This window comes from Atractosteus spatula, unplaced genomic scaffold (genome assembly GCF_055471065.1).
Source record: "Atractosteus spatula isolate fAtrSpa1 unplaced genomic scaffold, fAtrSpa1.hap1 Scaffold_167, whole genome shotgun sequence".
Taxonomy (NCBI): domain Eukaryota; kingdom Metazoa; phylum Chordata; class Actinopteri; order Semionotiformes; family Lepisosteidae; genus Atractosteus; species Atractosteus spatula.
This window is the reverse complement of record NW_028296727.1, coordinates 30,101-56,055: the sequence shown is the minus strand read 5'-3', so window position 1 is coordinate 56,055 and position 25,955 is coordinate 30,101. Positions and strand designations below refer to the sequence as shown.

The 25,955-nt window shown below is 47.1% G+C and overlaps 1 pseudogene; it reads left to right on the top strand.

Moving 5' to 3' along the window:
- Nucleotides 1–169: 169 nt before the first annotated feature.
- On the top strand, nt 170–24,074 carry LOC148809090 (globoside alpha-1,3-N-acetylgalactosaminyltransferase 1-like; annotated as a pseudogene).
- Nucleotides 24,075–25,955: the final 1,881 nt, after the last annotated feature.

Below are 25,955 nucleotides of genomic sequence, written 5' to 3'. Positions count from 1 at the left end.
CGGGGCTGTCCCGCGGGGGTCGCTGCCCGGGCTGGCTCCTCTTCTCCCTCGCTGGATCCCTCCATCGCCGTCTCGGTCAGCCGGCAGGGCGCACTGCGTCTGCTGGCGCTTCCAGCCACCCCGAATACGGCCTCAGCCCGTGTAGCAAGGGCCAAGGCCTGCTCCAGCGATGTTGGCGCGGCCAGCTGCACGTGGTGCCGCAGCTCCTCGGGTGAGAGGGCCTTGAGAAAAGCCTGGAGAGCCATCTCCCGCTGCGCCTCCCGGGGAAAAGTTGGGTATCCTCGGCGGGCGAGGAAAGCGACATCAGCGGCAACCGGGCCCAGTCGCTCTCCTGGTTGGCGCCGCCGCAGGGCCAGCCTCTCCCGCATCAAGTCCGGCGCCTCCTCCACACCGAAGCGCAGCTGGAGAGCCACTGCCAGCGCCGTGTATTCGCCTCTGTCCTCCTCTGGGACGTCCAGGAGCGCCTGGCAGGCCGCTCCTTCCAGCGCCGCCGCCAGGTGGCCGACCATCTCCGCCCGGCTCCAGCCATTCGTCCGGGCCGCGAGCTGGAACTGCGCCTCATAGATTTCCCACGGCCCTTCCCCATTGTAGCGACCTGGTCTCACCCGCGACGATGGGTGTGGGAATCGCTGATCGGCTCCGGCAGGGAGAGTATCCTCTATCTGGGGTGCTCGCTGACCAGGAGTAGCGGCCGGTCGCCCCAATTCTACCGGCGGGACCACTATTGAATAGCCCTGGTAAGGGCTGTGGCCACCTATCGCACCCAGGAGTTGCTCAGGCTCCTTATGTGCGCTATCGATGGGTTCTGTTTCTTCCAGCGTCAGCCGGCGCTTAATAGAATCGGGTACTGTCTGCCACGAGTTGTCCATTCTGCCCGCTTCTGACACAAATGTAGCGTTTGCAGGTTCTTTTCAGAACAAGGACGAGTGAAGACGCAATTAACAAACAAGCATTAGCTTTATTCATTTTCAGCCACACAAAACCAAACACAGGATCTACAAACACATGAGGAGACTGACAGAACACGTACACTTATTTAGGGTGGTAATTACCTAACAACACACTACACTTTTACAGGACTACACAGGGCACTAGAATTACTAGGACATTATTTACACAGGTAGGGTCAGCCGCTGGTCATCGTGCTGACCCTCAGACTCTCCCCGGCTACCACTCCCAGCATGCCCAGCGGTACTACGAGCGCCTAGGGGCGCTTCCTCCTCACCACCAGGCGAGGGCGTTACAGTATTTTGAAGGAGAAACGGCAACATTAGATAATGCGTTCCTTTGATAAAATATTCATGTGCGGTTGTATCCGCTTATGAAACATGCTGTTGTTTTGTGTCTTGCGATATGCAGTCCGTGGCGCCGTGTTTTGAGTTTGCTGGTCAAAATATTTATAATACGCCTGTTGTGCGGTTTCTGTCTGAAGTGCTGTTGTCGACATAAAGCTATCGGTTTGATTTGTTTGTGACCAAAACAGTTTCACTGCTGTGAAAACAAACGTGATTTTTGTATCAAGTGAGTAATAATAATAATAATTTCTTACACTTATATAGCGTTTTTCTGGACACTCAACTCAAGGCGCTTTACAGGTAATGGGGACTCCCCTCCACCACCACCAATGTGCAGCATCCACCTGGATGATACGATGGCAGCCATAGTGCGCCAGAACGCTCCCCACATACCAGCTATCAGTGGGGAGGAGAGCAGAGTAATGACGCCAATTCATAGATGGGGATTATTAGGAGGCCATGATTGGTAAGGGCCAATGGGAAATTTGGCCAGGACGCCAGGGTAACACCCCTACTCTTTTGAGAAACGCCATGTGAGTGTTAATGACCACAGAGAGTCAGGACCTCGGTTTTACGTCTCATCCAAAGGACGGCGCCTGTTTACAGTATAGTGTCCCTGTCACTGTACTGGGGCATTACGACCCACACAGACCGCAGGGTGAGCACCCGCTACTGGCCCCACTAACACCAAAGAAACACTTGCGTTGGCCGGGAATATAGTAGGCTGATATAGGAATAAATACTGTAATGTTAGTATAATTTTCATTTATTTATCATCACTATACATATTGGTATAAAGTCAATGTAGTCTTCAGGTGATATTGCATACTTCCTTAATATTTCATTGTTTGAGATTAGCTTGCCTGGCTGAGGAACTGAGAGCACCGACTGAAGATCAGCACTGTCCCAACCCACCTCCTTCATGAGGAATGAACCAGGGAGACAGCTACAAGGGTGAAGTTGAGGTGGAGGAAGAGGTGCTAGGTTTTCAGCCAGGGAGCTATTATGTTAAACACTGTTAAGCATTAAGACAGTCACACAACCCCTACTGCAATTTCCATCACGGGATCAATAAAGTATCTATTTAGATTGTCATCTTAGCATCATGCCTTTTGTGTCAACATCTCTATTACACTTTTAGAACCAAGTTATGAGATGAACTTAGGACCTCCGATTTACTTTCAGTTTCCACCATGTTGTAGTTGTTAGCAAGGGTCAGACAGCTGTCAGGTGCTGCTTAGTGTGACGAGGCAGAACTCTAGTCCATATGAACATGTTAAGATGAAAATACAAGCAAAAATATTTCCGAATTAATAATGAAAATAATTTAATAATAAATATATAAATAATGCCATTTGTTTTAGAAAATAGAAACTGCACATAAAATTAATATTTTATTTCTTAGTGCTAAAATGAGATGAACAGCTAAAATTGTTAGGACTCATGTGCAAGTATGAAACTAAAATGTCAAATTTCAAGAGTCTCAGTCAAATGTCCAGATTGAGTTTGTAGTTGTGTTTGTCCTGAGTATTCACGACACTATTGTGATCTCTGGTTTTGGCAAATTACTCACACGTTGCTCTGAGAATGCGTAACCTGTTTCAATAACTAGGGCCCTGTTGCCCAGGCTATGTTACATTTTTCGGTTTTCTAAAGGCTCACACTTGGACAGTGTACAGAAACAAATTCTAGATCATCTTGAGTGGTACTAGAATTTCTCAGTGTAGCACAGAATACTGATAAAAGAAACACTGATTTATAATAAAAGTGACTACGTTCCGTAACAGTCCAGCTCCTAACCTTATGAAAGAAGAACACCTGTCCTTCACGACTCAGAACTTTGCATCTCTAGAAACAATCGCACATTAACAATTTAATAGTCATTCCAATTTTGCAAATTCGGCCAGGACACTGGGATAACACCCCTACTCTTTTCAAGAAACACCCTGGGATTTTTAATGACCAGAGAGCATCAGGACCTTGGTTTTACATCTCATCCGAAGGACAGCACATGTTTACAGTATAGTGTCCCCGTCGTTATACTGGGGCATTAGGACCCACATGGGCCACAGGGTGAGCACCCCCTGCTGGCCCCACTGACACCTCTTCCAGCAGCAACCAATGTTTTTCCCCAGAGGTCTCCCATCCAGGTACTGACCAGGCTCACACCTGCTTAACCTGCTTAGTTTTAGTGGGTTGCTAGTTGTGAGTTGCAGGGTGATATGGCTGCTGTGCTGCTGTTTAGCAGTCTTATTGCCCAGAGGCAAAATGCCCTCCTTTAGTGGTGTAAGTAAGGTTGGATCCGGATTGCTTTCCACTCAAGCGTATTTTGAGAAACACCTTTGAGCTATGCGCCTGAACATCTGTAAACGGTATGTGCACAGTATACAAAATCCCCCTTCCTCCTACCTCCTACCTGCCTGTCTCTTATCCCTCCTGTGTTTCTGCTTCATCCACAAGCAGCCTGGTTCTCGCCCGCACCTCAGTCGGTGTTAAAACTCCTTCCTCCTATGGTGAAGGCTGCTGGTCTGTGGGATGCAGTCCGTTGCTCTGGGATGAAGGCTGTTTTCTTTCCCCCTCCCCCTGCTCCTGTTCCCTCTGAGCCTCTGGGATCCAGCAAGCCTGGGATCCCGTGGCTGTTCAACAAAGGTGACACCCAGACCCCCTCCAGCTTGATGCGTCACAGAGAGACCATTCAAATCAGCGTGCCTCCCCCTCATGAACATGACAGGCAAAGGGATTTTGTTCCCCGAGCACTTTGTAGGTTGTTTTCTTAGACATAGTGTCGTTTTAAACGTTGCTAAGTACTCTGCGGGAACGTTTGCTTAGGAAAATGTGCTGAAAGGCAAAAAAATGCAAATTTGTGTTTGCTTCCTTTATCCTCACAAAGAGAGCAGCTTACACTAATAGCAGGGAATGGGGAAGTCTTGTTTTTTTATTTTCTGGGTTATTACTGTCCATTTTCTTACTGCTTTATCAAGTAGAGGGTCACAGTGGGCAGCTGGAGTCTATCCCAGCAAGCAACAGGCGCAAGGCCTGTTCACCCTGGACAGGACACCAGTCTTTCACAGGACACACACACACTCACACACCCTGGACAGGACACAGTCCATCACAGGACACACACACACTCACACACCCTGGACAGGACACCAGTCCATCACAGGACATACACAGATGCACACACTCACACATTTTGGGGAGGAGCAGTGGCTCTGTGGCTAAGGATCTACGCCTGTGGCTGGAAGGGTTTGCTAGTTCAAATCCTGCAGCTGTCAAAAGAATCGTACTCCTTTGGGCTCCTGAGCAATGCCCTTAACCCCAACTGCTCCAGGGGTACCGTACAATGGCAGCCCCTGTGCTCTGAACCCAGGCTCTCTCCCTATCTGTGTGTCTTATGGTGAGCAAGCTGGGGTCTGTGAAAAGATCATTCCTAATGAATTACAAGAAATTGTAAAGGGTTACTAAAGTGATGTTATTATTATTATTACACCCTGGACAGGATGCGTACAGACACAGATACAGACACACTTACACCAGGGCCAGGTTTCTCAGAAGCTAATGAACCTACCAACATACAAACTCCACACAGACAGCACCGCAAGTTCAGAATTGAACCCAGGGCCTCAGTGCTGTGTAGAAGTGCTAACCATGGCACCACTGGGCACTCATGGATTATTTCCTGGTAGGAATTTCCAAAAGGAATTCTGTGCAAATGATTTTAATTATTCTTATGATTTTGCATTGGGCTACATAACCCGACGATTGCTGTTATGAACAGGCTGGTTAAATGAGGCAGAGCTAGGGTTGGAGTTTAAAAAGCAGAATCTACACATAATGCAGAATTATTGTTGTTATGAGACAGGCATGCTGTTCCTTGTCCTGGGACAGGAGATCACACACTGTATTATTATTATTATTGAGAGACAGGCTCACTGTCTGTTCCTCAGGCTGGGACAGGAGATCACACACTGTATTATTGTTATTATTGAGAGACAGGCTCACTGTCTGTTCCTCAGGCTGGGACAGGAGATCACACACTGGATTATTATTATTATTATTATTATTATTATTATTATTATTATTATTATTGAGAGACAAGCTCACTGTCAGTTCCTCAGGCTGGGACAGGAGATAATACACTGGATTATTATTATTATTGAGAGACAGGCTCACTGTCTGTTCCTCAGGCTGGGACAGGAGAAAACACACTGGATTATTATTATTACTGAGAGACAGACTCACTGTCTGTTCCTCAGGCTGGGACAGGAGATCACACACTGTATTATTGTTATTACTGAGAGACAGACTCACTGTCTGTTCCTCAGGCTGGGACAGGAGATCAAACACTGTATTATTATTATTACTGAGAGACGGGCTCACTGTCTGTTCCTCAGGTTGGTACAGGAGATCACACACTATATTATTACACTGTTACGTTATGTATAGCGTGTATTATATTGCCCTGGTCTGAGTGCGTGCATGCCGGTGTGTATCTTAGCTGACACCACATTACACAGCTGTGTCATCAGCAAAGCCGACATCCAGAAGACAAGTTCGTTTTGCCACCTTAATTCATCAATGAGACAATTTCTGGGTGTGATCCAGGCTCCTTTAACACAGCCCTCATCTGCAAGATCTGTTGCAACCTTCAAGTTAACAGAAGAGAGCAGAGAGTTTGTGCTCAGAAAGGCTGGTGCAGGCCGCATTTAGAACTGGCGAATGAACTTAAAGCCCACGTACCTCAAATTACCCCCCTCTTTCAGTATGTAAACTCTCTGTGCCGCCTGTGACCAGGGCAGTCCATTCAAATAACTGGAGATATACATTCAAATATGACATCTGATCTCGCCCTATCTCCCCACTGACTCCAGTGACTCTCAAGGCGCCAAAACGAACTCTTGTTAATTACTTTGGCTGATGTGGTATTCATGAATCCATTGCTGTGATCTCTAAAAAATGCAAAGTTGTTTTCATCCACCCTTGCTAGACTACAGTCAATTGTTGTCCATGGAGACCAATACGACTGTCCTGAGCAATGCTCACAACATCAATTTCAAGCTTTAGTGTCACCTGGGGGAAACAGTCAAACACAAACAATGACAAATACACATCATCAATAGGGAAGAGAATACAGTGGTGTTACAGGAGATAAGAAACAGGAGACTGGGTAGTTACTCTGCTTGGTTTAAGAGAGTGACTGCAGTGGGGATGAAAGATTTCCTGAGTCTGTTGGTTTTACACCTGAGGGGCACAGAGGTGTCTCCCAGATGGGAGAAGTGTGAGACACACACTCCCTGATGCTTTTGGCTTTCTTAGTTTGTGAAGGATGTGAAGGATGCTTACGTTGATTGCAGTCTTGCATGATCCTGAACTGAAGTTCAAGCGCTTCTGGGGCTGCACAGTGGTGCCGATGTGCATGCTGAGAATCACCGAGCCTGCGGGCAGCCTGTTATTAATAAGTGAAATGGGAAGTGATCTCAATTTCTCCTGTCTGAGTTTGTCCTTGAAGAGCACACCGACTCTGACTTCCTTACTGAAGTTTCTACCATCCCACAGTTCCAGTCCCTCCCGATCTTATTTCTGAGCTCCTTGATGACGTCCCCTCTCTTCCTGAAACTTGTGAGGCCAACCAGCTGTTGTCCTAAGGTTTTCCTCAGGGTTATATAGACCCACTGAGGGTAATATTGTAACAGGAAAGAGTCTTTTGCCATGACTGGATGCAGATTGTGGAGTAGCTTGGGGATGGTTAGTATTGCTGGGGATTCCGGGTTCAACTCTTGGGAGCTGTCTGGGGGGAGTGTGCATGTTCTCCTGTGCTCAATTGGGTTTCCTTCCACAGTCCAAACACATGCTGGTAGGTTAACTGGCTTCTGGGATAATTGTTCCTGGTGTTTGTGTTGTGTATGCCTTGCAATGGAGTGGTGAAATGAGAAATAATGGACTTATTACATTATAATTAATAATAATTGCTTACACTTATATAGCGCTTTTCTGGATACTCCACTCAAAGCACTTTACAGGACATGGGGACTCCCCTCCACCAAAACCAATGTGCAGCCCCACCTGGATGATGCGACGGCAGCCATAGTGTGCCAGAACGCTCCCCACACATCAGCTCTCAGTGGGGAGGAGAGCAGAGTGATGAAGCCAGTTCAGAGATGGGGATTATTAGGAGGCCATGATTGGTAAGGGCCAATGGGAAATTTGGCAAGGACGCCGGGGTCACACCCCTACTCTTTTCGAGAAAAGCCCTGGGATTTTTAATGACCACAGAGAGTCAGGACCTCGGTTTTACGTCTCATCTGAAGAATGGCACCTGTTTACAGTGTAGTCCCCATCACTATACTGGGGCATCAGGACCCACACAGACCGCAGGGTGAGCGCCCCCTGCTGGCCCCACTAACACCTCTTCTAGCAGCCACCTTAGTTATTACTGTCAACAAGGAAAGAATATAAGGAACATAAAAAGGCTGAATGTCTTAAATGCATTTTTTATACTGAAACAGAGAGGCGCGCACACGTCATTACAAACACACACCCGCACAGAGACAGCCGCGAGCACCTTGTGCAGAAATATGGCCTCCAATAGGAACAAAAAACTCCAGCCGGACAATTCGAGCGTTCAAACCAAGAACCCAACACGCACTCATGCTGGCAGCCTGTGCAGAAAAGCAGAAAGAACCACAAGCCTTCTCTGTTGGGAGGAAAAACACACACTCCCTCTCTCACACTCCTGATTTCCATAAATAGCTCATTCTTCATCTCTGGCTCCTACATACAGTATAGCAGCACTCAGTCTGCTTTGAATAAGCCATAAATCCAAGATTTGTTTTATCTGTTCCTCTTGTCTAGGCCTAGAGCTGCTTTTCATAAAAGAGCCGTTTGTATAAATAGCTAGGGTTACAGCTGAAGACACCAGCTTCATCCCTCAGTGTGAAACAAGCGTTCTGCATCAAGAGTGAGAGAAGAGGGCGAGGCCTTGCATTTTAATTCATTTTTCTTCTGAAGACCCAGCTTCTCAGAGACAGGCTCAGCCCCCCCACCTACACAGAAGACCCACACGGTTACAAACGTAGGCCTGAACAGAGTTCCACACACACAAACACACACACACACACACACACGCAAACGAGCTTGATAAAGATAAGTCAGGATAAAAACACACAAGCCTTACCCGTTCACAAATGTGATGTGCACCCCCACCTCTCTCACACTCGGCAACTCCTGAGCTGATTTCTTTAAACGGCTTATCCTTCATCTCTGATTCCTACGATACAGTATCACAGGGCTCCGTCTGCGTTGAATACACCATAAATCAAAGATGCATTTGGGTTCCAGCTGAAAACACCAGCTTCTCCCCTCAGTGTGTAACACGCATTATACGTCGGGAGAGAGAGAAGAGGGCCAGGCTGTGCCTTTTCAATGAATTTTCTTCTGAAAAGCCAGCTTCTCAGAGGCAGATTAAGCCCCTCATGCGTTGTAGAGAGACAGTTAGAACTGCACCCTCACAGAGTCGAACGCACACACAGACACGTCCTCTTGTTTTAGCAAATACACAAATCAGACGGCGCTCCCAACGATCCAGACACACACACACACACACACAACATCACTCTCGCACGCTGGACCCCCGCTCAGTCCTCACCTCCAGCTCCTGTGAACTGCTTCGAATAAACTACATTAAGAAAATGAGGTTGCGTTCCGGTAGCAGGCCTTCCTGGGCACCAGTGTGAGTTGCACGCTCATTTGGAAAAGCCCTTCCGCATCGTCGGGCGTTGCTGCTTCACAGTGCTTGACCTGGGGTGTGGGGTGCTCTCTGTGTGGAGTTTGCATGTTCTCTCCCTGGTTTCCTCCAGGCGCTCCAGTTTCTGCCCTCAGTCCAGGGACAGGCCGCCACTTTCACTGGGTGGCGCACCGTCGCCGTGGCAGCATGGTAGGTCGGAGCCGATTTCAGAGATCCTGTAACCAGCACCTGTCTGAGAAACTGTTCACTGCCCCGACAGACAGGGAAGCCTGTTATCACTGGACTCAGTTCCTCCATCCTGGCAATGTGGGACACTCTCTTCAGACTAAAGAGACTCAGTTCCTCCAGCCTGTCATTATGGGACACTCCCTTCAGACTAAAGAGACTCAGTTCCTCCAGCCTGTCATTATGGGACACTCCCTTCAAACTAAAGAGACTCAGTTCCTTCAGCCTGTCAAAGATGAAACACTGCCTTCAGAGTAAAGAGACACAGTTCCTCCAGCCTGTCAGTGTGGGACACTCTCTTCAGACTAAAGAGACTTCGTTCCCTCAGCCTGGCAGTGTGAAACACTGCCTTTAGACTAAAGAGACTCAGTTCCTTCAGCCTGGCAGTGTGAAACACTGCCTTCAGACTAAAAGGACTCAGTTCCTTCAGCCTGTCGGTGTGGGACACTCCCTTCAGACTAAAGGGACTCAGTTCCTCCAGCCTGTCGGTGTAGGACAGCCAGGCATGGGGAGGACACACAAACTCCACACAGACAACCGGTTGAACTTGGGGGGCAGCAGCGCTACCCACTGTTGCCCTGGTTTCCACTTGAGATGACGAATCTTCAGAGCAACCTGACTTGTTGCCACAACACGAGGCGTAGCCCCTGCCTAGCGGGTTAACCATTAACCCTATGTGATTTCGTTTTTCAGCTCCTGGGCTGTGGTCTCTATTCCTGTTCCTGTTCCTGGTCCGTTTGCTCATAAGGGGACCAAAGCTGCTGTTGTTTAGGGGCTTGGAGACGCTCTTCCACAATTCTGTCCCCTCCAGTCCCATCATCAGGTGAGTTGTGTGGCTCTCTTGGCGGTTTGTGTGGATCCTTCCTGGACAGCCTTTTAGGATTCATTTTTACGTTGTTGGATCAGTGCTATTGGTCTAGAAAGGGGTGCATTTTTCAGCTTTTCTCAAGACTGCAAAAAAAAAACCCCAGCAAAAGTGCTAGCAGGAGGCAGAGGACTTATGGGATAGTGTTGTGGTTCTGTTTAAAGAAACCAGTAACATTCAGGGCAAAATTTCCTTTTGCTTCGTTGTTGCTAGTTTTTACTGTTTTGTTACTTTATTGCCATTATTAACTACATCATTCTTCCTGTTTTTCCTTGTGATCAGTCTGATATACAGAGCCCTGCAAAGGTATTTGACGCTTTTTAGAATCTATTTCCTTCGGGCCTCATGAGCACATTCAACGCTCAGTGGATTTTACAAGATGTGTGCAGTGCTCTTCCCATTTCATTACTTGTAGCCACAAGCCTTTGAACCGGCAATTCATATTTAGGTAGTGTCCACAACCCACTCCACGCATTCAAAGTAAAAACCCCAAAAATAAATAGAGCATATGAAAGAAACACATGATTCTAACTCTTTGTATTGGCATACCTCAGTTATGTGCACAAAATTATCTTCACAAGCCACACCATGAAAGTGGCCTCCCATCTGTGTGCAATACTAGGGGTTCTCATGATTTCAGAATAAATTGTAGTAGTGAATTTCAAAGCAAAGATTCAATAATGAAAATGAAGGAGCTAGTTTTATAAAGCAGCAGATCAGGAGCAAGGTTTAAAACACCTCCAAGATGTTTGATATCCCTTGAAGCGCGGCGAAGTTGATCGTTAAGAAGTAAAAGGCCCGCCAGACAATATCTGTAGCCAGAAATCTGTGACTCGCACTCGATCCTCTCTTGTCTCCTGATATGTGAAAGATGTGATTAAGACAGCATTTTTCCCCCCACCTTAGAAATACTGCCCGCATTAGGCAGTTTTTATCAAGTGCCTGCTTCATGCATTTAGAACGTCAAGGCTTGTTATCCGCTGTTAGTGGATTTTGCATACGTGTCCTGCAAAGATCTCTTTTCGCAGCTAACCTTGATATTTCTCCCCAGTCAGAAGCGGGAGTGCTTTCTGTCGCTATCCCTCTCATCCGACCAAGAGCCAGACAGATGACCCGCTGTGCTTGTAACCCTGAATTCCTTTTGGCATGTCATCTTGCCCAACGAAGATCCTAGCTAAATCCAGAAAATTAAGCACATCCACCCCAAAACCCTCACAGATACTCTGCCTCTCCACTCCCCAAAGCAATCATTTCTGGTTTCGGCCTGTTGCCTTATTCAGGTGTAACGATTTGCCTCTCCAGCCTTTTGTTTCCTCTTCCTGCCTCTGTTCCTGATCCCGTTGGGGGCGTATTGGTCTGGGCCTCTGTGGCGCACTTGGTTAGTGCTTTCGCCTGTTAGTTAAAAGATGGGTGTTTCAAGCCCACCAGGCGCCGTAGCTTGTAGTGTAGCGCGCTGGTTTGTGGTCGATGAGAGCCTGGGTTCAATTCCACAGACTTTCAGGGCGTTGTATGGCCAGCAGCCACTGGAGCTCAGCAGGTGGGATCCTGGTCAGTACCTGGAGGGGAGACTCCTGGGAAAGCTGAGGCTGCTGCTGGGAAAGGTGTTAGTGGGGCCAGCAGGGGGTGCTCACCCGGCGGTCTGGGTGAGTCCTGATGCCCCAGTATAGTGACTGGGGACACTATACCGTAAACAGGTGCTGTCCTTCAGATGAGATGTAAAACCGAGGTCCTGACTCAGAGGGCTGTCTGTGTGGAGTTTGCATGTTCTCCCATTGTTGGCCTGAGTTTCCTCGAGGTGGTCCAGTTTCCTCCCACAGTCCAGAGCCAGGCTGGTGGGGTTAATTGACTTCTGGGAAAACGGGGCTCTGGTGTGAGTCTGTTTGTAATGGACTGGTGTTAGTGGGGTCAGCAGGGTGTGCTCACCCTGCAGTCTGTGTGGGTCCTGATGCCCCAGTATAGTGACGGGGGACACTATACTGTAAAAAGGTGTCAAAAGCCCGACCATCATTCCTTCTCCAGCTCTTCTCAACTTCAGGGTTGGGTTGAATGTGCTGTGGAAGTCACGATGGATGTGTGGGCTCCGGGTTCTCTCTCAGCCGATACAAGACCCATCTAGTCTCATCTCTAATGCAACATACACAGTTTTTGCCCCTTTCATCTTGTACACATTGCGTGCACTACATGTTACTACCTAACCAAAGGCGTTAAAGTAATCGCTGGGATCTGTTGATTTCCCCTGTATCAGGAGCTTTGTTAATACATGATAAAGCTGTCTTTGGTTTAAAGGGGGACTACAATGCTAGTTTTATGTTTCTGGCTTAGAGAGAATCAGCATCGAAAGTCTAGACCACAATAAAAGCAAAATTTACACAGTAACTTGTAAAACTTCCCGTTTACATCACAAAGCAGACTGAATCTCCAGGTCTGCGCAGCGCCGTGTTCTGCGATTCAGAACAAGGCAATTTCTAGACTCTCCATTCAGAGCTCTTCAGGTCACGGGGACAGCTCCAGCCCCCCCCCAGTGTGCAGCCCCATCTGGATGATGCTCCAGTCCGCCCCAGGCACACAGCAGCTCTCAGTGGAGAGGAGAGCAGAGGGATGAAGCCAGTTCAGAGAGGGGGTTATTAGGAGGCCATGATGGGTAAAGACCAGGTTCCGCGAAGGCCACAAAACTCCCGGTGAGGTGAAACCGTAAACACACAGGTCTGTGGATCCATCTCTTTTAATCCAGTAGAAATACTGCTCTGGACATCGAGATGGTTTTGCCCACAAATACTGCTTGTTAACCCTGCATGCAGATCACGTTGGGACATTTCTGTGTTATTCAAATTCCAGTGTAACACTTTCTTTTATCCGAACAGTAACTTGTTCCCCCCACAAATCAATGTTGCACAAGCCAGAAATCCTGCAGGGATATCGAAATCCGAATGCAAAACACCCAAACGCACTGGTTTTCTGGGGTCAGAGGTCAGCCGAGACGGAGCCCCCCCCCCCCAATTTAACGGACATGAGGGAGATTTAAGCACCCAAGCGGTGCTGGGGTTTCTGGGATTTCTTTAAGGATGCAGACAAGGGCACTGTGGCGATTCGGCCTCAAAGCCATGAGGAGGATGGCGTCACAGATACGTCATACAGGCTCTGAAGGCTGGAGGTTTATTGCCCTTTGAGTTACAGCAGTGTGCTATTCAAGAGGAAGAGAGAATTATTAATTGCTTACACTTATATAGCGCTTTTCTGGACACTCCACTCAAAGCTCTTCACAGGTCATGGGGATCCCCTCCAACCCCACCAGTGTGCAGCCCCACCTGGATGATGCTCCAGCCCGCTCAGCACACAGCAGCTCTCAGTGGGGAGGAGAGCAGAGGAATGAAGCCAGTTCAGAGAGGGGGGTTATTAGGAGGCCATGATGTGTAAAGGACAGGGGGGGAATTTGGTCAGGACACCGGGGTAAAATCCCTACTCTTTTCCAGAAACACCCTGGGATTGTTAATGAGCACAGAGAGTCAGGACCTCAGTTTTACGTCTCATCCTTCACTATACTGGGGCATCAGGACCCACACAGACTGCAGGGAGAGCGCCCCCTGCTGTCCCCACTAACCACTCTCCCAGCAGCAGCCTCAGCTTTCCCAGGAGTCTTCCCTCCAGGGACTGGCCAGGCTCTCACCTGCTGAGCTCGAGTGGGGGGCAGCCAGCTGGGGGAGCTACAGGGTGATATGGCTGCTGTCCATAAGGAAGGAGAGAGACTGCAGGCAGAGAGAGAGTCTCTTGAAGTCTCTTGTCTGTAGATCTTATGTTAATTGTGTATGTTTTGGCAACAATGACTTATTCATTGGTCATGCCAATAAGGCATCGTGAATTGAATCAAGTCTCTTGTAGCTGGCCAGGGGGCATAAGAGAGCAACGAAGTTTGGGGTGCCCCCCCCTTATATACTGTAGGGTGAAGAGGGGGAGCAGAACAGGGGGTAACAGCACAGTCCGACTTGAGGGGCAGTGGAATTCAACAGTAGATAATGAAGGAAGAAGACCGGCACCGTCAGTCAAAATTAATGTCAATAAAATGTATGGGACCGCAAATCTGCGTTCAGGTAAAAATCCTGCTTCCACTTGAGGGGCAGTGGAATTCAACAGTAGATAATGAAGGAAGAAGACCGGCACCGTCAGTCAAAATTAATGTCAATAAAATGTATGGGACCGCAAATCTGCGTTCAGGTAAAAATCCTGCTTCGTGTGAGCTAGATGTGACCTCGCCCCACATTGACCCCTTGGGTCGAAACCTGAGCCTTTCTCGTTCTGTCACAAATGATCGGTAAGTAGTGGCTTCAAAAAGCTCTTGGACCATGGATGTGTGTCTCCCCCCTTTTTTTTCCCCCACCGTTTGCCGCAGGTAAAGCACCGTGCCAATGACATCATTGGCGACCCAGTTGCTGTGACGCCAGTCCACCGCAAGGTCACTGGCTTGACATCACATTTCACGGTGCTGCCAGTGTACGGGGGGCCTGAATATTTTGGAAGATACAGCTCACTCTGTCGGAGGCCCGCAGTACGAGGCCGCAGCAAATCGGCGTTCAGGTAGAAATTCTGTTTCGTGCGAGCCAGATATGACCTCGCCCCATGTTGACCCCTTGAGTCGAAACCTGAGCCTTTCTCGTTCTGTCACAAATGATCGGAAAGGAGTGGCTTCAAAAAGCTCCTGGACCATGGATGTGTGTCTCCCCCTTTTTTTTCCCCCACCGTTGGCCGCAGGTAAAGCGCCGTGCCAGGTAAAGACCCGGTTGCTGTGACGCCAGTCCATCACTGGCTTGACATCACACCCGAGCCACAGTGACATCACACCCGACATCTCTACCCTCCTTTAGTCATAGTCTTTTTTTTTAAATTTTCGGTTTCTTTGTGCAGGAGAAATGGCCACCACCACCTCCAAGTATTTGCAGTGTGCCCTGGCAGGATTTGTCCTGGGGGTTATAGTGACGTTCGGGTACGTACAGCCCAGAGTTTGCTTTATAGCTTGGCCGTGGTTGATGCGGCCAGATTGAGAAAACTGTCTATTTTGTCAAAAGAATTTCAAAGAATACTCATGCTTTGGCGGTATTAACAGATCACCACTTTACACTTTACTTCGTATTTATGGGCTTACAGACAGTACATCCATGCATTTTTCTAGCTGCTTCTTTCAATTCTCGGTCGTTGGGGAGCTGCAGTCTGTACCAGCAGGGTTCACCCTGGACAGGACACCAGTATATTACAACACGCACGCACGCACGCACCGATATTGACTCACACATTACTCCAATTGACCTACCAGCATGTCCAGGAACTCGGGGAGGAAGCTGGAGCAGCCCATGGTAATCCATGCAGACACGGGGAGAACATGCAACCCAGAGCCCCCAGTGATTTAAGGTTGCAATGCTAGCAACTGCACCACTGAATCATATATTTTTTTACCTGCTTGCGCAACCCAAAAGTTACAGTTTTGCAATGCGTTGACAAATAACAAATAATAGGCTAAGACAAATAACTTAGTTATTTACAGTGTTAGTTACAGTGTTGCCAGAATGTTGCCTTTGCGTGGCTGTTTTTCTCCTGTATTTCAGCTCTCCATTTGTGCTCAGATCCCCACCCCCCTGAGGGGGTGTTTGTAACCTTGAGTTACTCAAATGATAACGCCCGGTGGTTTATGGTTGTGTGGGTGGTGTGTTGCAGTGTCAGTGAGAGAGCCGTGGGTGGGACTATTGGTGTGCTGGTTGTTCTTTCTTGCCTAAGGCATAGACAATCTATTCACCTCTTGGTCATCCTGAGTGGCGTTTCTTTGAGCAAAATATTCCTCCTGTCCTGACTGGAGGGAGCTCAACCAGCTGTGTCTGGAGAGAAGCCAGGGTATCGGCTTCAACCACGCAGCTGGGCAGCTTGTTCCCCCCTCCCACCCCCCTCTGTGTACAGAAGAGCCTCCTGTCCTGACTGGAGGACCTCACCCAGCTGAGTCTGGAGAAAAGCCAGGGTATCGGCTTCAACCACGTGGCTGGGCAGCTTGTTCCACACCTTCACCACCCTTTGTGTAAAGAAGTGTCTCGTGTTCTCGGTCCCCAAGTGCTCTTCATTGCAATTTGCACTTTTGTCCCCTGCTCAGTGTTTCACTTTTCATTTTAAAGAAGTTGTCTGTGTTTTCTCTCTCAATGAATTTGGAGAAATGAGATTATAGTTGCCTCTTATGAGTTGGCTGACTGAAGTGCTTCCCTGGAATGTTGCTTGAAGTGCTTTGCCTTCCAATCCTCTTTCTTTCAGACACATTAACACAAAATGTGTCTGAAAGTGATAAGATAAGGATAATAGAACAATTAATAATGATTATGTAGTGCCATAGTAAGCATAAAAATCCCTAAAGGCATTCTTTTGTAATCCATTCTGCATGAGCTGCCTCACTAAACAAATGGGTGATGAATCAAAATCAAGACTGAAAGCGTTCAAACGTTTTGTTTTGCATACACCGAATTATTCAGATTCTTGCACGTGGTCACGTGAAATGGGATTAAGCCAAAATGCATCACACTCAAGCTGTGCTTTCCAATAGACTAAAGAATAGGGAAGGAAAGACCTCTAGACCTCATGAGACAAAGTCCTAGTGATTGGGTACATAAAGAAATTCAAATGATCAGAATGGCCTGAACAAGGGTGAAGCATGATGGGAATCTGTGTGGCGTGACATAGGATGGAAATTGGCAATGGTTGTTCAGCTCCTTCTTGGCTTTTTTTCCCTGTGTTATGTAGTTCTGAGAAGAAGTTAGCTGCTCGTTGTGAAGATATGTGTGTTATCCTCTGAGTGCGTCTGTGTTTGTAGGGTTGAGTCAGTAGTGCTGGGAAGGTCATGGTGAAGACGAGAGCTGAAGTGAGTTTTATATCCAGCAGGGCTGAGCTAAGTCAGTCCTGATGGCTTTATAAAGGTTGTTTTATTGACCCACCTGGCCCCAGTTATCCCTTTGAAGAGGAGCGGGCAACGCTGTTTTTATAGTTTGGGGTTAGAAATATACAGCGTGGATGAGGGATGAGTGCATTTCAAATTGAAAAAAAAACATCTGCACAGTAACTTGGAAAAGCTAAAAAATAGATCACATTTCCAGGTCTGCCCAGCGCCATGTTCTGTGATTCAGAACGAGGCAACAAAATGTCCGGTGAGGTGAAGCGGCCCTGTGACACTGTAAACAAGCAGGCTTGTGGATCTGTCTCTTTTTGATCCAGTACAAATACTCCTTTCGACTTCCAGTCGGTTTTGCCCACAAATACTGCGTATTTGTTAACTTTGCATGCAGATCACGTTGGAACATTTCTGTGGTGTAATGTCTGCTGCACAACCTGGACTTATTCCTCCGTACCTCACATTGCCTTAATCATCACAGGCACTAGTGAGCAGGAAGGGCTGCATCACATCACTCTTCGGGGGAACTCGAAGGCGAGTTTGCGACACCCCCATCTTTCCCGAACACACTGCTGTGTACAGTACAGTATGACTTCATGATCCAAGGATGTACACTGACATTGCCACGTTCAGTTAAGAGCCTGTTTGTACAGGAAAATCCTCAGAGCGTTGAATGGGAACTTGAACAGAAAGGCACTTTGCATGATTTGGATTATCTTCATGAGTGTGACCACGTGCTGCTGCGTACAGTATGAGGTCTTCCTCCACGTGATATAGCAGGAGATACAGGAACAGGAGTTATAAGGTTTAGAAAACATGATGTTAAAGGGTTCATCCCCACATTTGTAATGAATATCTGATATTGTTTCATCCACAGATATTTAGGCACTAAACCTCCAGCGATTCTGAGTCGTATTGCATGGTAAGTATACTTCAGCGATGCTCCTATCAAGACCTTTTAAGATTCATGACATATATGTCTAGGTCATTCGAGAGTCATGGAAGAGCCAGAGCCTATCCCAGCAAGCAACAGGCACAAGGTAGGATCCACTCTAGAAGGCCGCCAGTCTATTGCAGAGCACACATTAACACACACACACGCAAACATGCGCACACACACTCGCACCAGGACCTCTTCTCCCAGAAGCCAGTTGGCCTACTGCTATGTCTTTGGGCAGTGGGAGGAAAGCCTACGAAATGTAGGGAGAACATGCAAACTCCACGCAAACAGTGCTTCAGGAACTGAACTCAAAGCCTCAGCCCTCTGAAGCAGTGCCAGCATGCTGCCCAGGTTTAGATACAAATCTTTGGAATTATGTTGAATACTTTTGCATAAAAAAACTTACTTCCCAGCACCTGTTCTGCTCCACACATGGTTGTACTTCAAAGCCTGGGAGAATTTAAAAAGAAAGCCTTTTAAACTCCTTTTATTAAGGGCTTCTCGATAATAACAGCTCTTCTCCGTTCTATTTTTCTTAGTGCCCCTCCCAAATACAGTAGGAAATACTGGAACAACATTCCAGGGATTAATGTCAGTCCAGAGGGGTAGGTATTGTCTTTCATCCATTTGAGAAACATTTCCAGTGAGTTTGTGGTAAAAGTCAAGTCATCTTTAAATCATAAAAGAATCCTTAATAAATCAGTTCAACCCCACGTTATCTTGTGAACTAACTTGTTAGAATGATTTGACTTGGAAGCACCAAATGAAAACACACACATGAAAATGCATTAGCAAGTTCAGTTTGAACTGTTTAAAACCTCAGAAATGGGATTTCAGGCCCAGCAAACTTTGACTTGGAAAGGATACACAGAACAGGCCTGGCAAGGGTCTTGAATTGAAGGGACCCCCTTGGACATCTAGCCAGAAACACCGGATAAAAATATCCAGAACAAAAACGGGGGGAAAAACATTTTTCAAAAGTCAGTTTTGCAAGTTGTGGCACACCTAGGATATAATTTTATCTTTCCAGGTCTTCTCTTGTGTGTTTGCTGCCTTAGATGAAAAAATAACCGAGATTATTGAACAAATCTAAAGAATTCTGTGTGTGATTTTTTTTAATGAAGACTGGTCTTGGAAGGATTTTCTCTGCCTTCCAAATATGTGAAATAAATATTTCTACTTGTTATATCAGCCTTCTCCTTAGCCAGTTGAAAAAAACTTTTATTGTGTGCTTCTTTAGCATGTAAAGTTAGTTTTTACTCTAGAAATGTGCTTTTTTTTTCCAAGGGATGTTGAAAATAACATTGGTGTTATGTTTTGATTTTGATTTATAATACGCCCACGGTGCAGTTTCTGTCTGAAGCGCTGTTGTCAATATTATGCAATTGATTTGTTTCTTGCAAACAAGTTGTGCTGTTGTGAAAACAAACTTTATGGTTGTATTTCGAAGATATTGGAGAACATTTGCATTTTCAGTACTTGGAGAAACATTTAAAAATAGTTTGCTTATGGAAATGAAAAGTGAACTGTTAACTGTAGTTTATGCGTTGGTCCGGATGGGGACAAAATGGTTGTATAGTCTCTCCCTTAATGCTATAAGAGTACAGATTTTGACAATGTCTTACGTAAAACGCTTGTCTTAAGATTTATCCCTTTTTAATCCAGTCGGGAAGTAGGTGAACATATCTTGAAGTACCTCTCTACGACAATGATTCTGTTTGTTATCTCTGGAGCTGTCTTATACCTTACTTCAGAATAACCCAAGTCCTCGCATCCCCGCACTGGCTTCCAGTCAATAATGAATTTCAAGTGATGTCTGCTCTAAAGTTTTGTATCGTATTCTTTCCATCAGTTGCATTCCATCCCCTGATTTGAATAGCGTTCCATAGTGGTCTTTGGGTAATGGGCACGTAATGTCTTAAGTGAATCAGTTATTGATATCATGGGCCTTAGTAACTGTGTAGCTTGCCGATCTTTAATCACCAGGGTGGAATGTAGTCTGTGTGGGCTCTCCATGCTACCAGTTAAGGGGGATATGCCAGAGCTCCAGTACTTATAATCACTGGCCTGGACCCAAATGTCTACTAGATGTACTGTAAGAGCACAGCCCAGTTTGGACCACATTTCCCAGTAATCTGTAGGTTAAGGAAGTGCTGCCCTTAGTCATCTGACCAGTTTTGGGAAGACAATTGGCAAGGGGACTAAAACCAGGTTAAAAAAAAAAGCAGCAGCTCCTTCATCCCCTGGAGGATTCTGGGGAATGTAGTCCAGACATCTTATTGCACGAATGGAATTATCCCCAAAATAAAATACATATAGCAGTTTACTTACTATATCACTCACACTAAAGACGACAAATACACAGTTCTTGTTTGTAAAGAGGAAATGTTTTGGACATCGATGTCCCAATAATTGTGTGGACTGTATATCTGACAACCGTATGACTGTCAATTTCTGTTGCTGGAGATCTTTCAAAGTAAGACACGACATTATTGACCCCCAAAGAGAAAATTAAGGCGTTACAGCAGCCCAGCCCAAGAAAAGCAAGGATCAGACTAAGCTAAAATCAGAATAACCACAGCATTAGAATAATTAAATAAGTACGTAGAATTCAAAATAAAATAAATAAAGTTGACAAAATTGGTGTGTGCAAAATATGTTTATAGACACTGTAAAGCAATAAAAGATGTGCAAAATGTCCAGAAAACATTATGTATAAAATGTATAAATTATGTATATTGATGCAGTGTCACAAAGCGCATGAGTGTAACATGCTGTCCATAGATGAGCAGATGAAGGGCTAACAGTCCTAGCCTAGGGCAGCGTTATACACCCTGACAGCCGCCGGGAGGAAAGACCTGCAGAAACGTTCCCCTGAACGCTGTAGCTGGAGCAGTGCTCCGCTCCCTAATAACAGTCCCATGAAGCGGATGAGAGGTGTTGTTAGCGAGACAGATTTACCTCCCTGATGTCCTAACAGTGTCACAGAGCAAGACTGGACAAGCGTTTTGTGCTGGATCAAGGAGAAGTAACATGCCCTGCCTGTCACTACAACAGCACGACTTAAATGTGTGATGAATGCAATCCCAGCTCACACAGATTTAACGATGCCCAGCTCCATCTGTTGGTCAGTAATAATAATAATAATTGCTTACACTTATATAGTGCTTTTCTGGACACTCCACTCAAAGCGCTTTACAGGTAATGGGGAATCCCACAACCACCACCAATGTGCAACATCCACCTGGATGATTCTCCAGTCTGCTCAGCACACAGCAGCTCTCAGTGGGGAGGAGAGCAGAGTAATGTAGCCAATTCATAGAGAGGGATTATTAGGAGGCCATGATTGGTAAGGGCCAATGGGTTATTTGGCCAGGATACCGGGGTTACACCGCTACTCTTCTCGAGAAACGCCCTGGGATTGTTAATGACCACAGAGTCAGGACCTCGGTTTTACGTCTCATCCGAAGGATGGCGCCTGTTTTCAGTATAGTGTCCCCATCACTTTACTGGGGCATTAGGACCCACATGGACTGCAGGGTGAGCACCCCCTGCTGGCCCCACTAACACCTTTTCCAGCAGCAACCTTAGTTTTTCCCAGGAGGTCTCCCATCCCATCTGTGTCATAACACCGTCACCTCCTGGTTTTCAATCCCTGAGATCATAAGTGAAAATGAGGCGCCAGCTGGAACTGGGGTCTCCAGATCTCTGATCGCCTCTCGCTCGTGTCCCAGGATGAGAGACATGCTGACCGTCACCCCCTGGCTGGCTCCTATCGTCTGGGATGGGACCTTTGACCCCTTGATCATCGACAGCATCAACAAGCCCCTCAATCTCACAATAGCAACCACTGTCTTCGCGGTCGGCAAGTAAGACGTGTTGATCACAAAGAGTACTTAACAGAAATATGTCTTCTGTATCCGTGACTTCTTTTAGAATGTGCTCTCCTACACTCTGGGAGGAGGCACTGTTCCAGATCCCCTGTATCAAGACTAAGAGAACATTTACTTTCTTTCTAACTAAAAGCGTTCTATTGTTGAACACTAAAACAAAAAGAGGCTGGCCTCTTATTACTACTGTCATTTTTAGACTCTTCACAAGCTAATTGTTTGATTCAAATCTAATGCTAGCAGCCATATCGCTCTGCAACTCACAACTGGCAACCCCACTGGAGCTCAGCAGGTGTGAGCCTGGAGAAGAGACTCCTGGGAAAGCTGAGGCTGCTGCTGGGAGAGGTGTTAGTGGGGTCAGCAGGGGGCGCTCACACTGCTGTCCATGTGGGTCCTCATGCCCCAGTATAGTGACGGGGGACACTATACAGTTAAAAGGCACCATCCTTCTGATGAGACGTAAAATTGAGGTCCTGACTCTGTGGTCATTAACAATCCCAGGGCGTTTCTCGAAAAGAGTAGCAGTGTAACCCCGGTGTCCTGGCCAAATTTCCCATTGGCCTTTACCAATCATGGCTTCCTAATAATCCACATCAGTGAATTGGCTTCATCACTCTGCTCTCCTCCCTACTGAGAGCTGGTGTGTGGGGGAGCTTTCTGGTGCACTATGGCTGCCGTTGCATCATCCAGGTGGGGGCTGCACATTGGTGGTGGTACTGGGATTCCCCATTACCTGTGAAGAGTTAGGGAGTGTCCAGAAAAGTGCTATTTAAGTGTAAGCAATTATTATTATTATTATTATTATTATTATTATTATTAATGGTACTGAAGTTCTGATTGAGCGGTGCCATTGAATGTTTTGTATTATGGTATTGCATTGTTGTTGTACCGCATTATTATTGTCGAAAATGTTACGTGTTCATGAGCTTTTTATGTGCAAGACAAGTTCACTCAAGGGCAAGAGAGGTCGATGCAATTCACTTCTGGATTCCTTAACCACTGGCTGAGGGGTAAACCATTTTAGTAAAACACAAATTCAGGCTGGCACATTTAACTGGCTCTGGGGGGGGGGGGGGCTAAACTCTTGATGTTGATTTTTGAATATATTTCACTTCGTATAGGCAAGCTCTCAAAAATGCCTGGAAAAAGGAGTCGGCAGGAAAAATCTCTAGCAGGGCTGAAATTTAGGATCCGCTATTGAAAAGGCCCTGGAAAGGGAAAATATCTCTTCCGAGGGGTAGAGAAAAAAGAGTGGGGTTTCCAGGCAAGCAGTGGGAATATGGCAGGTTACAACCTGGATGGGACGCCAGTCCATCTCATGGCAAACGCATAGACAGACGCTCACACACACACTCATAGCAGGGCCAATTTTCCCCAGACACCAATTTACCCACCACCACGTCTTTGGACTGTTGGAGGAAGCCGGAGCACCCAGAGGAAACCCACTCTAACCCAGGGTGAGATCATGCGAAATAGCACCCCAGGGCCCCATCACCGTGAGGAAGCAAAGACTAACCACCACGTCCCCTCTGTTCCCGAACCATCCTCCCTCTTTTCCCAGGTACATGCGCTTCCTGAAGGGGTTCCTCAAGTCGGCGGAGAAGCACTACCTGGTGGGGTTCCGGGTGCACTACTACGTCTTCACTGACCAGCCGGGCGAGGTGCCGAAGGTGTCCCTGGCCCCCGGGAGGAACCTCACCGCCATCTGGGTGCCCAAGTTCGACCGCTGGCAGGAGATCTCCCTGAGGAGGATGGAGATCATCCGGAAGACCATCGAGGAGCAGATCCGGGGGGAGCCCATTATATTTACATGGACATGCACTTCCAGAACCACGTGGGGGCGCCTGGTTCTATTACAGTCACCGGGACCAGTTCCCCTATGAGCGCCGGCCGGCCCCCACCGCCTACATCCCCTTCAACCGAGGCGACTTCTACTTCCAGGTGGCCGTGTTCGGGGGGCTCATCGACGACGTGTACTGGCTGGTCAAGACCTGCCAGGAGAACCTGCTGGTGGACAAGAGGAACAACATCGAGGCGGCCTGGCAGGAGGAGAGCCACCTGAACAAGTACCTGATATGCAACAAGCCCACCAAGCTGCTTTCTTCCGAGTACATCTGGGACGACCAGAAGCAGTGTGTGAACGAGGTCAGGGTCATCCGCTTCTCCACTGTCCGGAAGAACCTCGCCGAAGTCCGGGATAACTAGACAGCTGCGGTGGATCCTCCCGGATGTGCATTTGAGCCAGCAGTACTGACCGAAAGTGAGGCATGATGGGCTCATCCTTTCACAGGTTATGAGGCGTTTTCCCGGAGACGATTTGTCACGTTAGCGGTTCGGACGGGTTTAGACAACCGTCCACGTCCAAGCGATTCGTCCAGAGGCGGCTTTGCGTCTTGGGTTTGAATCTGTTTACGGGAGCATACCACAGTGGCTTAACCAACCTCTGACATCCCCCCTACCAACTGTCAACAGCAACCGGTTCAACCTTACAGGAACACACACACATTTTAATCTCATTCCATCCCTTCGTTTTCCAACCCCTTTATCCGATTCAGGGTTGCAAAACCAGGGATGCCTCCTGGAATGGACCCCCGTTCTGTGTGAGGAGAGACGTGTGGGCCACGTAATTTGTCACTGTATTTTGTCATACAGTTCAAGAGCTTTCGAAATAAAAACTCCCTATTTGCAATATAACACAAGGTCCTGGTGACAGTTTCTGTTCATGTGATCTGCAGTGATCTGCTGCATATTTGCAAGATGCTGATATAGGCTGCACGTGCACTCTTAAAACAAAGGGGAGCTGCACGGCTATTTTTATAGGTTAGAGAGAATCGCCATTGATGAGCGCATTTCAAACCACAATAAAAGTAAAACGTACACAGTAACTTGTAAAAGCTCCAATTTGCATCACAAAATAGATTCAGTGAGGAAACAAGACTTCGGCTGAGGTGAAGCGGCCTTTATTACACTGTAAACAAGCAGGCTTGCGGATACGTGTCTTTTGATCTAACAGAAATATTGCTGTCAACCTCCAGGCTGTTGTGCCGATACGTGGAGCTGACTTGTTAACTCTGCCTGCAGGCCGTGTTGGAACATTTCTGGAGTGAAATGTCTGCTGCACCACCTGCACTTGTTCACTCGTCCATCGCATTACATCAGTCATCACAGTGATCTCGTGAGCAGGAAGGGCTACATCACAACGTGCTTTTTGTGGGAACTCTTGCCCTCGCCTGTGGAGAGACAAGGGATTTGCAACAACAAGGTGCTTTACAGCACTTCACAAAGCTTATGATTTTGTGCTTAATTCAGACTTTTTCCAATTTTTCTAAATTGTCCATGGATTTATTTTGTTACTGGGGCTTAATCACTGGTATGAGAAATTGGGACTGCCGGACCCACATGAAGACACATCACAATTGTTGAAACGTTTCTACATTTTCTTGTGCTTGTGTTGGTACATGTAAGACAATAGGGGGTTTGGGGGTAACGCCTAAAACTGTGGCGGGGGCAGCTGATTTGCCCCCCCCCCCCAAATCTGGCTACATCCCCCAACCGTGTTAACTTTGTCCGTGCTTTGGAGAATCTTCCCTCGTAGTTTTCAGAGTTTTCGGTGCTCAAAAAAAAGCTCAGTCCCACAGCCTGTGAGTGTAAGGCGTTTGCAGCTCTCTTGAAGACTGATTCCAGTGCCGATCTGTACTATAAGATGGCAACCGGGGATTGTGCTATCGCACCAGAAGTAACGCGTCGCATAATGACAACGTGATGTACGTGATCAAGAAAGGAACAATTTCACGGGAACCCAAGATTTTTTTATCGCCAATAACTTATTTTTAAGAAATCGCACTTTTCTTGGGTGGGCTTAGTCTTTTACATTCAGGACAAGCTGATCTAACCCTGTGGTGATCACGGGACAAGCAGGACATGAAACGCCACTTCACTGCCGTGATTTGCAAAGTAAATAGTAGGGTTTATGGCCACGATCCTGCACCTTCAACCTAGGTTGTTAAGAGTTTTTGCATGCTGGTACTAAATGCCATTACAAAAGGGGACCCACTGAGGTTGAAGCTGTTTTTGAAAAAGACGAGT